This window comes from Chlamydotis macqueenii, chromosome 2 (genome assembly GCF_036417535.1).
Source record: "Chlamydotis macqueenii isolate bChlMac1 chromosome 2, bChlMac1.mat, whole genome shotgun sequence".
NCBI classification, from domain to species: Eukaryota; Metazoa; Chordata; class Aves; order Otidiformes; family Otididae; genus Chlamydotis; species Chlamydotis macqueenii.
In genome coordinates, this window is record NC_141557.1 from 128,914,654 (window position 1) to 128,929,220 (window position 14,567).

General features: G+C 37.6%; 1 protein-coding gene across 1 annotated transcript in view; it reads right to left on the reverse strand.

Moving 5' to 3' along the window:
- The window catches only part of EYA1 (EYA transcriptional coactivator and phosphatase 1), a 92,358-nt gene that overhangs the window by 13,480 nt on the left and 64,311 nt on the right, over nucleotides 1–14,567 (reverse strand). The window lies entirely within an intron of this gene.

A 14,567-nucleotide genomic window follows, 5' to 3' on the forward strand; every position in this document is an offset into this window, starting at 1 on the left:
TTTCAGGTACTTTAAAACATCATGCTGCTCAAAGCTGATTCAGTCAGTGCATAAGTGTAACTGAAACCAGACATTTTGGTAAATGTAACATATTAGAAAAATTAAACCTGATGCTAACCGCCAATGAAATTATGACCTCTGATTGCTGTTGAGCCACACACCAACACAGCCTGAGGCCAGTGTTTCAGAGGAGCGCAGACGAAAAATCTGTTTCTAGTTTGCCATTCATTTGAGAGTTGTGAGTTTCCTTCTCTCGCTTTGGTCTTAGTGCATGAAAGCAGCATGCAAAGATGAAGAAAATCTGAACAGAAATAAGCCAAATTAAACCATCCTTCTTCAACGACTTGTATGCAAACTAACACAGCACGTTCATAATTAGCTTTGTCCATCACTAAATTAAAAATAGTAATGCATATTGTTTGTCCAACAGAAAAAGCATTAGAACATTACTATTAACAATTTAACTTTTGGCAGGAAAACAAATAAACCTCTGGCACTCTAGATCAATCTCAATTCAATGCTTGAAACAACAATGGATTTCAATTATTTTAATAATTTCCTCTTCTCTCTCTTAATGTGAAGTCCTATAACAAATACGATCTATCTTAAACATGAAAATACTGCAATCCTTTATTTTTGTGTTACTGCTTTCCTCTGAACAAATTTTTCTCTCTCCATGGATTTGTGAGGAAGGGAGGGAAGATAGAAGTGGAAAGAAACTCAAACCAGCTGTTCCCTAACAGAATTAAAATCATGACCCTCAACCCTTTTTCTAAAACATCTATTTTCCAGCCAACCCTCTCCTAGCAAGCAGCAAGCTCCAAGGAGGAAAAGACTTTGACCCTGTAACCTTCTCCTCCTCTCCTGAGGTCAACAACCTCAGATAAGAAAAAAGCTGAAGAAGTCTATTTGGCCTCACATGATGGCTGCAGATTCCAGATTTTTAACAACATAGGTTTTCAAAAAATACTGCAGGAACTTTTCCGACGCTTTGAAGAATAAGGTGTAGTCTTTTGCACTTGTATACTTATTCTTACTGTAATAGGTACTTGCTCGTATTTTACGCATAGGTAGCTTGTGCTACAGAGAGAGGTAAGAGCGACAACCAGCACAGGACAGACAATACTACATTTGCTCGTATTTAACCACCATACAGTGAATTTCCTCCTCAGGCAGACAAAATGTATTAGATGTTCAGACACAGCTGAAACTACAAGTGTGAACATATGTTGCCAGGCTTTGAAAATCAACTTGGCTAAAAAAGAGCAGGAAGCTTCTTCAGCAAGTTATCAAATTCACAGAAATTAAGGGTTTTTTTTTTTTTGTTTAAAACTGAAAGGAACTGTCCATTCAAATGACTAAGAAGGTAATGATTTAAACACGTAAGCTAATGAAGGGATACCCTCCTAAATCCATGAGTTTCCCATTGTACTCTTCCACTGCTCAGTGACTTCTTAAAGTCTCCATGGATGGAAAACTTTAGCTTGACTTGTCAATGCAGCAGTGAAAATTATCAAATGAATAGCCTCCTTCCCCAGCTGGGAAACTATGAATGACAACTGGAACAAGTTGCCAGAGAAGAGGATTCAAAATAGAAATGTGAGAAAAATAAGAATTTTTTTTTAGTAACCACAAAACTAAAGGAAGGAGTAGAAGATCAGCTTCTCACAGAATGGCTGAAAGAAGGAATAACTAAACAGACTTCCAAATTCAGCTCTCTCAGGCAAAAGACAGAGGCAGGAAAGATGACACCACTACATTTTAGATCCCACAGTTAGAGAGGACCTAAGGACTTGGAATTTTAATTAAGCTGCAAGGTCTTGGGACCATCAAAAGCGCTGAGACATTACAGACATTCTCCCCTTTTGTCTAACCATCTGCTCCCTAGGTAGAAAGTGAGAACTGAAATGATACATCAGAAACAGAAATCACAGTATCAAAAGAAAGAAGGATTTCAGGGAGAAAAACTCAGACAAGACATCAGAGACTAAAAATTGGTGGAGTAAAGGTACAGAAACAGCTTCAGAAAAGTAAGCAAAGTGAAGAAAAGGTCATGAACATCACAGATTTCAGGTGAAATACTGAATATAATGGAGAGAGATAGTGTCCTCTTTTGTCAGGAATAAAAGAAGAAAAAACTAAAGTAAGGAAGGGAATGAAGCAAAATTAAAGCACAAGAGATGTATGTTATAATTTGGAAAGGACTGAAGACCAATGTGATTGACACTACGTTACAAGTAAAGGAAGGTCACAAACAGTGCATGACTATTGTGTTGCTGTTGAGTGGCAGGACACTGCTTTGAGGCTAAATGTGAGCTTTGAGTGCCAGGTATTTTTTCACGCTGTCTGGCTGACTCGGACCTTGGGCTAATGAGTGATGGGTGCATTTTTCAATCCCTGAACATGGGAAGGAAAAACACTCATTTAGCAATTGCTCTTTTAGCACTAAAGTTATTTAGGAATACCTCTTCAAAGAAACCAGTTACCTGCCCACCATTAATTGATCCGGCACAAGCTTCCTTCAGAACACCTTGTATTTGTTTTCACCTGCTTGCTTTGTGTGGAGCATTTTGTTCGTGATCAAAGAGTACCTGAGACACTGTTCAGTTCCCTGATTAATTATAAGCAAGCACCCACACATTCAACATTTTAAAACAGCAGTTTACTCAATATGCACCATGATTAGGAGTACATGAAGTTTGACACTGACCAACAAATAAAGTATGCACTTCCAATCAGTACATTTTTGCAAAGATATATTTTAATAAAAATACAAAGAGTTATAAAACCCTCAAGTACTTCCCAAAATAGCTTCTGTAATGGGAGCCAACTTAGAGCTAAGCAGCCATTTATTAAAAAAATAAACTAGTTTGTTTGCAGGCTTACCATTTCAAATTTCTACAGATATATTTGACATTTTTGTAAAATTTTCATATGAAATAAGTACTAGTATTGTCCCCAGCTTTATCTGGCAAAGCGATATCTGAAATTAACATTGCAAGTCCCTGTAGAAACACTATAAATACACATTATTCATGCAGATGTATTTTATTATGATAGAATCAGTTTAGCAGTCAGCTCCAAAGCAGAACATTAAAGTTGTTGGATCCTCTGTTAAAATAGGCTGAATTGGCAAGTAAGGAGCAAAATATCCTGTGGCTTATGTATAAAGATTAAGCAGCAAGCTGTGTTTTGCTCCTAAAGGTGTTGACCTTGCAACTTCAGTGTATCCAGTTTGAAATCTTCATTAGGGACTACAAGTGATGACATGTTTGCACTGAAGGTTTGGATTTCAGTCACACAAGCTGAGATGCATCTCTGCACTTTGGGATCAATCCCTGGAAAGCAAAACGCACTTGGTATAGTTCAGGGATACTACTTTCAGAAGGGCAAAGCATCTTGGGCATCTAAACCCTATTCTCACATAGATCTAAATTGCACTGATTTTAATGAAACCCTTGCCAAAGTGCTTAGTTTGCATTTGAAAATGAGATTTGGGCTACTAAAACAAACAGAAACTTTAAAAGACCTTATTCACGGTGCCACATGCATGTTCTGTGTAGGACAGGTGTTCATAAAGGGTAATTAAGTGTAGAGAAGCAACACTGCTCTGATTCACATCTCTGCTGCAGATCCCTTGCAGCTGTGGCCAGCAATGATAGGGCAAGTTGGTCAGAAACCTGGAGTGGTTGTTTATTCTTGGTTGGTTTTCTGTGTGATCAGCACACTAGCTTGACAGCCACTGTGGGAAACGGCAGGCGAGTGGGGCTGGGTGGTGGGAGCGGGACTGGTCCTCCTGTTAGCAGCCTGATAGCTGCCCAAGGCAGTACCCTCAGAGCTAAGAGAAGTAAGTGCCATCTGGAAGGTGAGGAGGTTTGTTCAAAAAGCTTCATGAAGGATGACATTTTAAGAAAGAATTTGAGGCAAAGAGAGAATTCATCCTCTGCAAAGGGAGAGAGCAAGGTTTTTTTCAGCTCAGGAACAACAGCAAACTGCGAAAAGCAGGAGGATTTAAAAGCCTGTAGAAGGGAGACCCCAGCAAAAGCTATTGTCAAGGGAGAGAAAGGAGACATTTCCTAGATACCTTTAAAGTGCAAGTTTGGATGAGGGAGGACGCTAGATAGGTGGTATAAAACATTAGTAAACATGCTCAAAGCATGCCCAAAGATACGATGTTAATGGTGATATTGGGGGTTGTGTGTGGACTTACCAATTTGCCTAAGGGAAAATAAGAACGTCAGCATGCGTGACTTTGCTAATCGACCTAGAGTAGTTTAAGAAGTAACTGTCCATGCTGTCCTTTGCTGTTTTCTCACACAGCCAGCTTGCGTGGACCCATATGTTTGTGTCCCTCTGACCTTTCAGTGCCACAACTGGTAGCTTAGTCTGAAGCAAATCTCCTACAGCAGCTCAATTAAACCAAGAGACACTGCAGGGAGTAACTGAGACTTGTTTCTGCATTCTCTACCATCAGCTCTGCTTTGCAGCTTGAAGCAGCAGCGGATACATGCTTGCAGGAGCTCTTTAAAACTGCTACAATCATTTACTAAGTGAAAATATGTCTCCAGTGAAATGCAGTAAGCCAAAGAAAAACAACAATCTAAAATGAATGACTAGATGAGTCTAGCCTAAGACTTGTACATGGAAAGCTTGTGTCTTCTCCCTCCTCCATTCCCAAAGCATTTGCTAACTCCTTCCTGCTAACTTTCCCTCCTTTTCTGTTCTGTTTTTGTATGATGAGCCAAAAACTCCCAGAGATGCTCCACAGTCATCATTCACAGCTCTTAAAACGCCTGGACCTATGTAGTCTTCTGGAATCATTCTTTTAAACTAACTTAGGATCTTTATAAAGATTCATATGCAAAGCATTAAGCTATGGCAGAAATGTTCTGCAAATATTTATATTACTTTGCTCCTTTGCTACCACCCATCGAGTTGTGCACTTCTGCCATAATTATGTAAAATATGCCTCACTACTCAATTTACTGTAGGAAAATTAATTAAAAAAAGAGATTAAAGTTGTTACAGGAGTTCCTCTTATCTGTGCCAATACTACATGCCAAGTGGAGTGACATAATGGCTAGCATGCTGATCATTTACATTTCCATGTTACAAAACTAACAAAAATAAATCTAATAATTCTGCTGTCTTTGAATGAGTGTAAGAGAACTCCAGACAAGTTCGCACATTATGAAAAGAAATAATGTGAATAATATAATGAACATAACGTCAGAGGATGCCAAGGTATTACAGTCCCAATTTTGCTGATTATAGCTAAAATACATTTCCACATTTGGTTAATCTTCTTAATTTACCGTGAGAAAACTAACACCATGCTGTCAACTAATTGTTTCAATACCTTAGTCTGCAAAGTCAAATGAGAGAGAGGAAAAAAAAAAACCAACCACCACCAACCACCCTTCAGAACAAGCTATTTTCATTTTGCCTTTACATCAGCATGCCCATTGAGACAGCCTGGAAGCTGGCCAACTCGCAGGAAATGATTGCTGAGATTCTCTGTTCCTCTCATATCTGTCATTACACAATTATATCCACTGCTTCATTTTCCCTACTGAACAGTAGAGAAATATGGTCATGTCCATGTGAGAACAGATCTGGCAAAACAAGTTAAAGCTGCAATCCTTTATAAATGTGAACTACCTGAAAAAAAACCTAAATTAAAAAAAAAAAATCCTCTAGTGTACACTGCTGTGCTTTTTATGCAGCTTTTTATGACAGCAGTATCTCTGTTTATGTCTTTTCCAGAAATAAGATATATACCCTTTTAGATTATTATCTGCTCCACAAATACTCATCACTTCTATAAGCCATCATAATATGCTTCTTTGGGAAACATAGGTTTACAGACTGTCAAGGAATGTTTTCCCAAGCAACAACTGCATATTCCAAAGCTAGTTTGTGAATGACCATTTTTCTTTATAGATCTGTTGGTTTCTACACCCTGTTACTTAAGGCTGTGATCCACCTTCCTGCAAAACAAAAAGAAGATTGCTCCAACTAATCTCTGTCCTAATTTTAGAAAAATAACATGCAAGGATCCCAACATTATTTAATAGTAGTCACTAAACTTGACAAGTAAATAACTGTTTTTTCACTTGACTGGAAGGATAGCAAAATTTCTAGTAAGCATATAGGTTAGAAAAATGACGTTACATAGACAAACACATCTACATCCCATATATATGGTTACGGCCTGTGCCAAATGCTCCTCTACTCTACTTAAAAACTGTACTTGCTAAAAATAAAAAAAACCTCTGCAGTTCCTTTCAAGCCGTGGCAATAAAAGCTGAAGTGCTGAACTTCCTAACCCATCATCACGGAGTGCCTGTTAACATACAGCACAAATCCATGTGAAAAAGCAGAGACTACGGTTCGCAGGTTCTCAATACTGGCACTCAATTGGCAGGACCTGTCATCTCTGTCTAGCCTGCACTTTGTGACCCTAACATTTTCTCTTCTTTCCCACCACAATTATTCAGCGCTGAAGAAAAAAGGTGCAGATTACCTGCGGGTCAGGCACAGGATATGAAGAACAAAGAGAGTTCTTGAAATGCACTTCATTCTGTCTGACAATTTGTGGATGAACAGTCAAGGAATTAAATCAGGCTGTGAAGGCTTTCAAAACACTCCCATTTTAAACTTAAAACTATAAAGAGAAGCTTATAGTGTAAAAAAAAAAAAAAATCACAACAAAAACCCCAACCCCAGCTTTTACTGTTAAAATAGCACATCAAAACAACAACAAAAAATAAGGCTATTAGCTATATAAACTATGAGCTATTATAAACACTGAGGACTGAGAACTAAAATTATTTAACAAACTCATTTTCATAGCCAATGACTTAGGAGCGCTTTCCCGCACCAAACATGTAACCCTCTTAGAAAGCACAATGGATGCCATTCTTTTCTAATAGAAAAAGTAATTAAAATCCCATTTTGCTTGCTCACACGAACAAATACATTTGGAGTAAATACAATACTCCTAAAGTAAACAGCATTTCTTCCAAAATAAATACAGATCTTATTCTGCAACTTGTGTTTACTGGAGTAGCTACACTCAAACCAAGGTTTACATTTCCGTTTCAGCTGCACCTTTAACTGGAAGAATCCAATTTAAAACAAAACATGACCTAGAGAAGTATCTATATAGCAACTGTAACATAACAGTTACATTCCCACAGCAAAACACAACTATTTTGCTAGTTCTCTTTACCTCCTAAGGGTCGTGAAGCAGATATTGCAAGAACTGATAGTGTCTTCATACATTTTACTCAATACATTGAAATCTTTCTGCTGAAAAGGAAGACCAAAATGTAAAATCATACCTCTAGCACAGGGTCAGCAGAGCTCAGGACAATCACAATAAGTGCAGTCCTCCAAACCCCAGAGCTTTCTTGATTGCTTTAGGGTGTAAATTTGTTGTTCAGGTTCCAGTTCAGAGATACTCCCTATCATTCCGAATATGCTCATTACATTTCAGTTGTTCAGACAAGATAAAACACAAAACTCTATTTCTGTAAGGTATGATCTTACTCAGGGAAGTGTTTCGGAGTGCCTCTCTAACAATCAATTCTCTGACAAAATAATTTGTTATTCTATTTCTGTATATTTTGCAGGAAAAGAAAAGGGAAGAGGAGGGGATCAGAGAAAGAATTTTACCCACAGATAGAAAAGGCTAAATACGACTCAAGTTTATCTGTTTAAACAGTTTGCGTCACTTCTGGAAAGGACAGTGTTAAGGTCAAAATGTCAAATTCACTTTATTTTAAAAGTTCAGCACTTCACATTGTAAATACCTTCTTTACGACATGATTCATGTTATCTGCAGATATATACTTTTGTAAAAAGAAAAAAATTCTATGACTAATGAAAGCCAGTGAAAATAAAATATGAATGTGTTTAAAGAAGTAACAAAAGCCATGAACCTGGTCAGCATGACATGAATTATTCCCAAACATATTAACTTGAAAGTATACTTTTAGGAACATATACATTTTATTGAAACTATATACTAAAGGTCATTCAAATATCTTTAAATTTTAAACAATTTCAAAATTAAACTTATGAAAACTCATGATTTTTCCGTAAAAGCCTGAAAATAATGTCTCATATCTCAGAAAATGAGAGTGCTATTGTGGTTCACATGGAAAATTCCTCAAAAAGATGTAAGGTCTCTCTTTCAGTTCTGCGAAACCAATTCATTTAAACTTGCTGTGCCTTGGTACTGTTGATCATCTCCTAAATGCATGCATCTGAATGAAGGCTACAACGCTTTGGGCTAGCAAGCTTCCCATCCTTGTAACTATCTCCTCATCGGACAAAGACTGGGATTAAAATTCTGCCTGCTAGCCTTGCCAGTACAGACACCTAAATCTTTTGGTCCTATAGGCAGCCAGAAGACCTTTGCACAACACTTTGCATTTTTCTCCTCCCTTTTCTTTCCCTTCTCAATGTTGTGGGGCAGATGTTGATCCCTACGCCGCTGCTCAGTGGCAAAAGTAGGGAGTGAGCTGAGGCATCACTGCCTTGCCCAGCTGGAGCAGAGGATGACTATCTGCTTTGCCAGAGTTCTAGAAGTGCCAGCTGGATAGGCAAGAGTTTTTGTGCCACCTTACAGTCTTACATTTTGAGAAAGGGAGAAGCAACAGGAAGGTAAATAAAGTGATAAAGTGTTGCTATGAGCTTGGTAGGCTCCAGTGTATTTCAGCTGAGCCCTATGTGTGCAAAGACCGCTCCATCTGATTTCCTTGAGAAAGGAAATCATACAGGCTCCATTTTCAGTAGCACCTAGTATGAAGGTACCACTGGCCACATGAAAGAAGTTAAGTGGTTAATAAGTCGCATAAGCCTACAGGAATGATCTTCTCAAGTAAGCTAAGGAGGTATTTGTTATACTTCGTAGCTCTAACACTCACAAACCACAGCAGCACATTCCACAACAGCTAGGCATCATGCACTTCGGATATGTCGAAGCTTTTAGCTGGGTTTTGCACACACCAGCAAAGCCACAGTTCTGCCTATGAATAAAGACTTTGTTTTGCATTTCTGTTCATTTACCTACAGCTACGTGTGTGGTGTAATTTAGCTCCACATTCATGAAGTGGAACTTCATGAGCTTTCTGCAAGTCACCCATGGTTGTCGTGTCACGTAGATGAGAAACTATTTCTAGTCACTCCCTCATATATGTATCAGGGAAAATTCCTTACCATGATTTGTGTTTCCTTTCCTTTCTTTCTGCAGTGAAACTGAGCTGTTCCTGGATTGCTGCTCTGGAAAACTAAATGCAAATAGATGGGCTTTGTCTGAATTGCTAAGATAACTGCTGCGATGCCTGCTGGAAAAGAGTCCTCAGTTGTTGACAGGTTCATCAGAAAGTGAATTTTCCAACTCTTCACAGGCCTTAAAAATCAGGTTTACATCTACAAGTAAATGTAGTGCTGTAAAAAAACCCCACTTCTACTGAAGTTTTTGGAATAATCACATTCAGCTTTCCCAGAACTGTTTGTTGCTGAAGGTGAACTATCAGAGGTTGAATCACAGGCTCCTCATAAAGCATACCTAGCCACGGTCTGGTCACGATGTTCCCGTCACAGACATTACAAACATCAGGAGCAGGCACACTCTTATTTCAGCCAAATGAGAAAAGGCATTTTTGAATAGATATTCCTCCGCAGGGCCCTGGATGGCTCTACTCAGGGTGACCAGGAATTACTTCAGCTGCCATCCTTAGAGTATTTGGGAGTGGAAGAGAGATAACTCAGCCAGCTGTGTCTGAAGTTTTCCTCTCCCTGCAATCATCCCTTGTATCTTACCAGGAATAAGGCTTATTCAACGGCCTTTCCTGTAATAGCTTTTTTTTTTTTTCTCAGTCTGATGACCCAGAAGTCAATTTTCAGTATGTTCTAGAGTCCTTTCCACCTGTTTTTGTAGTCAGTGACTACAGTTGTTTCTTATTCAACATCCACCTAACCAATCAGGAAGTAAAGGGCCAAAGGTTCACTAAGACTTTCCAGGAACAATCCTCCAATCACAGCCAAATCAGACTAACCCTGCCAAAATCAGATAGGTGCCTCAAGGAAAACAGCTATTTCTCACAGCAGTAAAACCAGACCTAGTGGTCTGAACATGAACTTCTGTCCATTGTTCATTGCTAAACAAAGGTCATCCGGCAAAACCCATCAAATTATGAAAAGCTGGACTGTTACATTCTCAATTTTTGTATTACCAGCAATAAATATTCACATGATGGCCACGAAGATGATCAGAGGGCTGGAGCACCTCTCCTGTGAGGACAGGCTGAGAGAGTTGGGGCTGTTCAGCCTGGGGAAGAGAAGGCTCTTATAGCGGCCTTCCAGTACCTAAAGGGTGCCTACAGGAAAGATGGGGAGAAACCCCTTGGCAGGGCCTGTTGTGATAGGACAAGGAGTAATGGTTTTAAAATAGAAGGAAGCAGATTCAGACTGGATGTAAGGAAGAAATTTTTTACAGTGAGGGTGGTGGAACACTGGAACAGGTTGCCCAAGGAGGTGGTGTATACCCCATCCCTGGAAACATTCAAGGCCAGGCTGGATGAGGCTCTGAGCAACCTGATCTAGTTGGGGATGTCCTTGCTGCTTGCAGGGGAGTTGGACTAGATGACCTTTAAAGGTCCCTTCCAACCCAAACCATTCTATGATTCTATGACCAACATGAATGATTACATTCAAGAGTCACCAAGACTTGATTCTGCTTTCAGCTGCATCTTTAACTGTCACACGCTTTTGAAAACTATTTTCAAATAAAAAGTATTTCTTTCATAGATTGGTTTTAAAATATTTTTTAGTGAAGAAATATTTCTTAGAATATTAAAGAATGCACATGGCATTTTTCTGGCTTGAGAGAATGTGAAATGTAATGTTCTTAAGAAATTTATTTTCTTTGGCATCATCTTAGTCAATATTTACTTTTGGGTCAGTAAACCCACCCCTTTACCTCAAGAGAGGTTAACCTCCACCTATCAACACTATTGCTCTGTACTGGATCATTTTTTTTTTTTCTCCTGATATTGACAGAGCGACATTGATTTTCTTCCTTGCTGGTACATCACTGGTGATCTCAGCACAACAATGGAAATTCTAATGCTACATAATGCTACATCGAGGTCTTGCAATGCTCTGAGATGTGTTCACAAGTGAAATGTTTTAAGGAGAACTGGGGTAATTGTGCATGAGGGAAACAAAGAGCAGGAAGCACTCAAAGCTGCTGTGTTTACCTCTTAAACAGCTGCTACCTGTTGCTTTCAAAAAAAAAATCCAAACCAAAAATAGTAACAAACCACTCTGTCCTCCAAGAACTTTCTTTACAAATGATCGAACAATTAAAACTCAAAGTTGCTGTATAGTTTGGGGAAAATCATTAAATTCTATGTAACTTTACTCCTTATCTCAAATGGAAGATAATACCAGCTCTAACAGCAGTGCTGCAGACTTAATCAGTGGTTTAATCTTTTAAGCATTCTGAAAGCTTATCACAAACCTAACCTAAATGCAATAACTGTTAATACCAACTAAGTTCATTAATATGTTAATGCATACGCCATCACAGTTTCCTTCTAATAATATTATTAAAAAAAAAAGAAGTAAAAAAATAGACAAGTGATGCTAAGAAATAATAAATTTTATAAATAGAATTATAAATAATAATTCTAAAATAACATTAAAATCTAATTAAAGGAGAAAATTTTTCTCCTTTCTCCTAAATTATTTTAACTCATACCTACCAATATTTTATGTTATCTCCAGGATCACAGTATAACTTTGCAGTAGTTTTACTGATTTATGAAGCATTCTTTCACCTTGCTGAAACTGAAAGTCTAGAAGTTTCACTCGCTTTATGGACAAGAGAAATGGAAGTTATTAAATGATACACACAGTCACAAGTAACTTGTTTTGGAACAGCAGTACTTAGAGGAGTAAGACTGATTTACTGTTGTTCTGACTTCTTTTTAAATGGGTTACCCCATCATTTCGTAAACATAATTTGTCACCAACACCAGCCAGTGTTCTCTGTAACTACTTTTTGCCTTTCTTTCAGATCTGTTATCCCTGCTGAGAGAATCGACTAAAGAAGAATTTTTCATACTGACACCAACTGTAGTCTTGCTGTGAATAACCACATTCCCATAAAAATCATTCCATTTATTGCAAAGTTGTTGGCAGACCATAGGAATAATGGTCAACTCAGGAAACCTTTTATCCTGAAATCACATAGCTTAACCCTTTGCATGACCATATGAAGTTTATACATAAAAGCTATATTACCACACTGCTAATTTAATGCTTTAGTAAAAGCACTTTTCTTGTTGACAAGTTTTTAAAATTGTTTTTGCACAGTACTTCTTTTAACTAAAAAGAAAAGAAAAAGAAAGTCTGAATTGGAATTGATCAAGCAATATTTGGGTTTTCTGTCTTAATATAAAATGTTGCATTTAAAATCACACTCACTTTCCCGACACATGAAATAATACATTAGCATAGATGCTTGAGTGTGCTTTTGATTATAAACTAAAAATCTGAGGTCTTATGAAACTTTTTTCTTCTCTGTTTTTCCTACCTTCTTATGGTAAGGAAAGATGCATGAATTTACAATATAATAGAACAACTAGAAAAAAAAGGTTGCTTTATGATTTTTTTTTTTTTTGTGGAAGATACTCCTGTTAGTCATTGTATTTTCTTTGTTAAATACCCAAGTAGTGGAGATTAGATTCAGGAAAGAGACATTAGTTTTGTTAGTCAGTCCTCTTGACAGTTTGGGAGTCAGAGGTTGCTTGTATTCAAATTTCTGTCTGAATTTATTAAAGTGATGGAACAAAAAAAGCCAGTGTATGTTTTCACTGTCTTTTTTGTTCTGTTCATCAGCCTTTATTTGTAGGTAATTATGGTTTGATTTATGCTTTATTCAGTTCACCAAGACTATAGTGGGGATTTTGGACTTGTAAACATATCTTTTAAGAAAAACACACACATTTTGTTCCGATAAATTAATTGAAATATTTGACTTGTATTTTTAAACTTTTCAGACAGAGAAAATTCTTAGAAAACCTCTTACTTGAGTTATAACTGCTGCTACAATTGGCTCTCCCCCATGCCTAGTAATGTTAGGGAAGGTGTATCTGTACTTTACATTTGCAATGTGAGTTACACAAATATGCAGGAGAAAAAGAGATCTTTCAACTGATTTAAGTGATTTTCTACAGTTCAGAAAGGATCATTTGCTTAGGTATAGCTGATCTTGTCACAATACTATTTCAGCTGAGCTCAGTACTCATGTCAGCACTCTATACTCTACTGTCGGTGAACACGTAAGAACTATCATCTCCCATCTGTATACAGTACTGCAGGTAATGTTCAGAAAGTACCTGGACTGCCTTGGTCCAACTGGACAAGGATCTTGGAAAAAAAAAATAAAACAGATACTCCATTCCTTCAACATATCACTGTTTCTTTTGGTAAGCTTTTCATTTACGTTTTTTAAAATCCTCATTAAATCCTCATGCTGTAACAGCACACATTAAGATCATTTGAGTCTGCTACAGAATCACCCAGCTTCTTGACCATATCGAAAGACAAATTTTAAAAATACAATTAACAGCAGTCAAATTTTACTTTAAAATACAGAAAAACAAAAGTGATACTGCAATGAGTGAAGGGAATAATCCCCTCCCCCTTTCTTTAAAGTTTCATTAGACAGTTAAACTGGATGAAATTCAGATAGAGGCCTTATTGTAACCACGCTGAAACAGTAGAAATCTCCCGAGACCCTGAAACTCAAACATTTTGGGAACCAACTTCAAGCACTGCTTTCGTGCTCTTAAAACAAAATGAATGAAAGACATTTCTTAATTTTTCTCTCTGTAGCAACATTTTAATACAATTCCTACAAAAACTTCAGCACAAGCAGATCTGTTTAAGATACATGTGTATGCATATTTTCTTAAAATTTAAACTACAATCACAGCAGTCACACGTAACCGCACCAGTACAAACTGCATGATGGCTCTCAAGATACCAGACAACGCCACTGATAACGTTCTAAATTCATGATAAAATTAAACCTAAGCTGAAGAGGTTGACAGAAACTACCTACCATGCATACTGCCAAGATGCTTATGCTGTAGTCTGAAATCTTTGCACTTACGTGAGCATTGGCTAATGCGTTCTCATTCTGTAAAATGGCAGGTAAGGATGACACTTAGTTTTGCCTAGCTTTCCTAAAACAAAAGGTACATCATTTTCAGAGACTAATCCAGTTAAAACACCAACCTGGATAATGCAAATCTGACCTTTGTGGTTTAAGATGGTACTCAAATCAAAATAATTGTTTTTAAGGTGATTATTATGTTTTCTTCACTTTATCTTCTGGGTTTTGCATTGGAAGAGCCCAGTGAGGAAAAAAATGGTTTGCCTCAAAGTCGTGGAATCAGTACAAAATAACTGCATTACTTGAACAAAAAGGGTAGGCTGGGAAAGATATGTGAGTGTAAATTAATGTTGATCTTAGCTGGAAT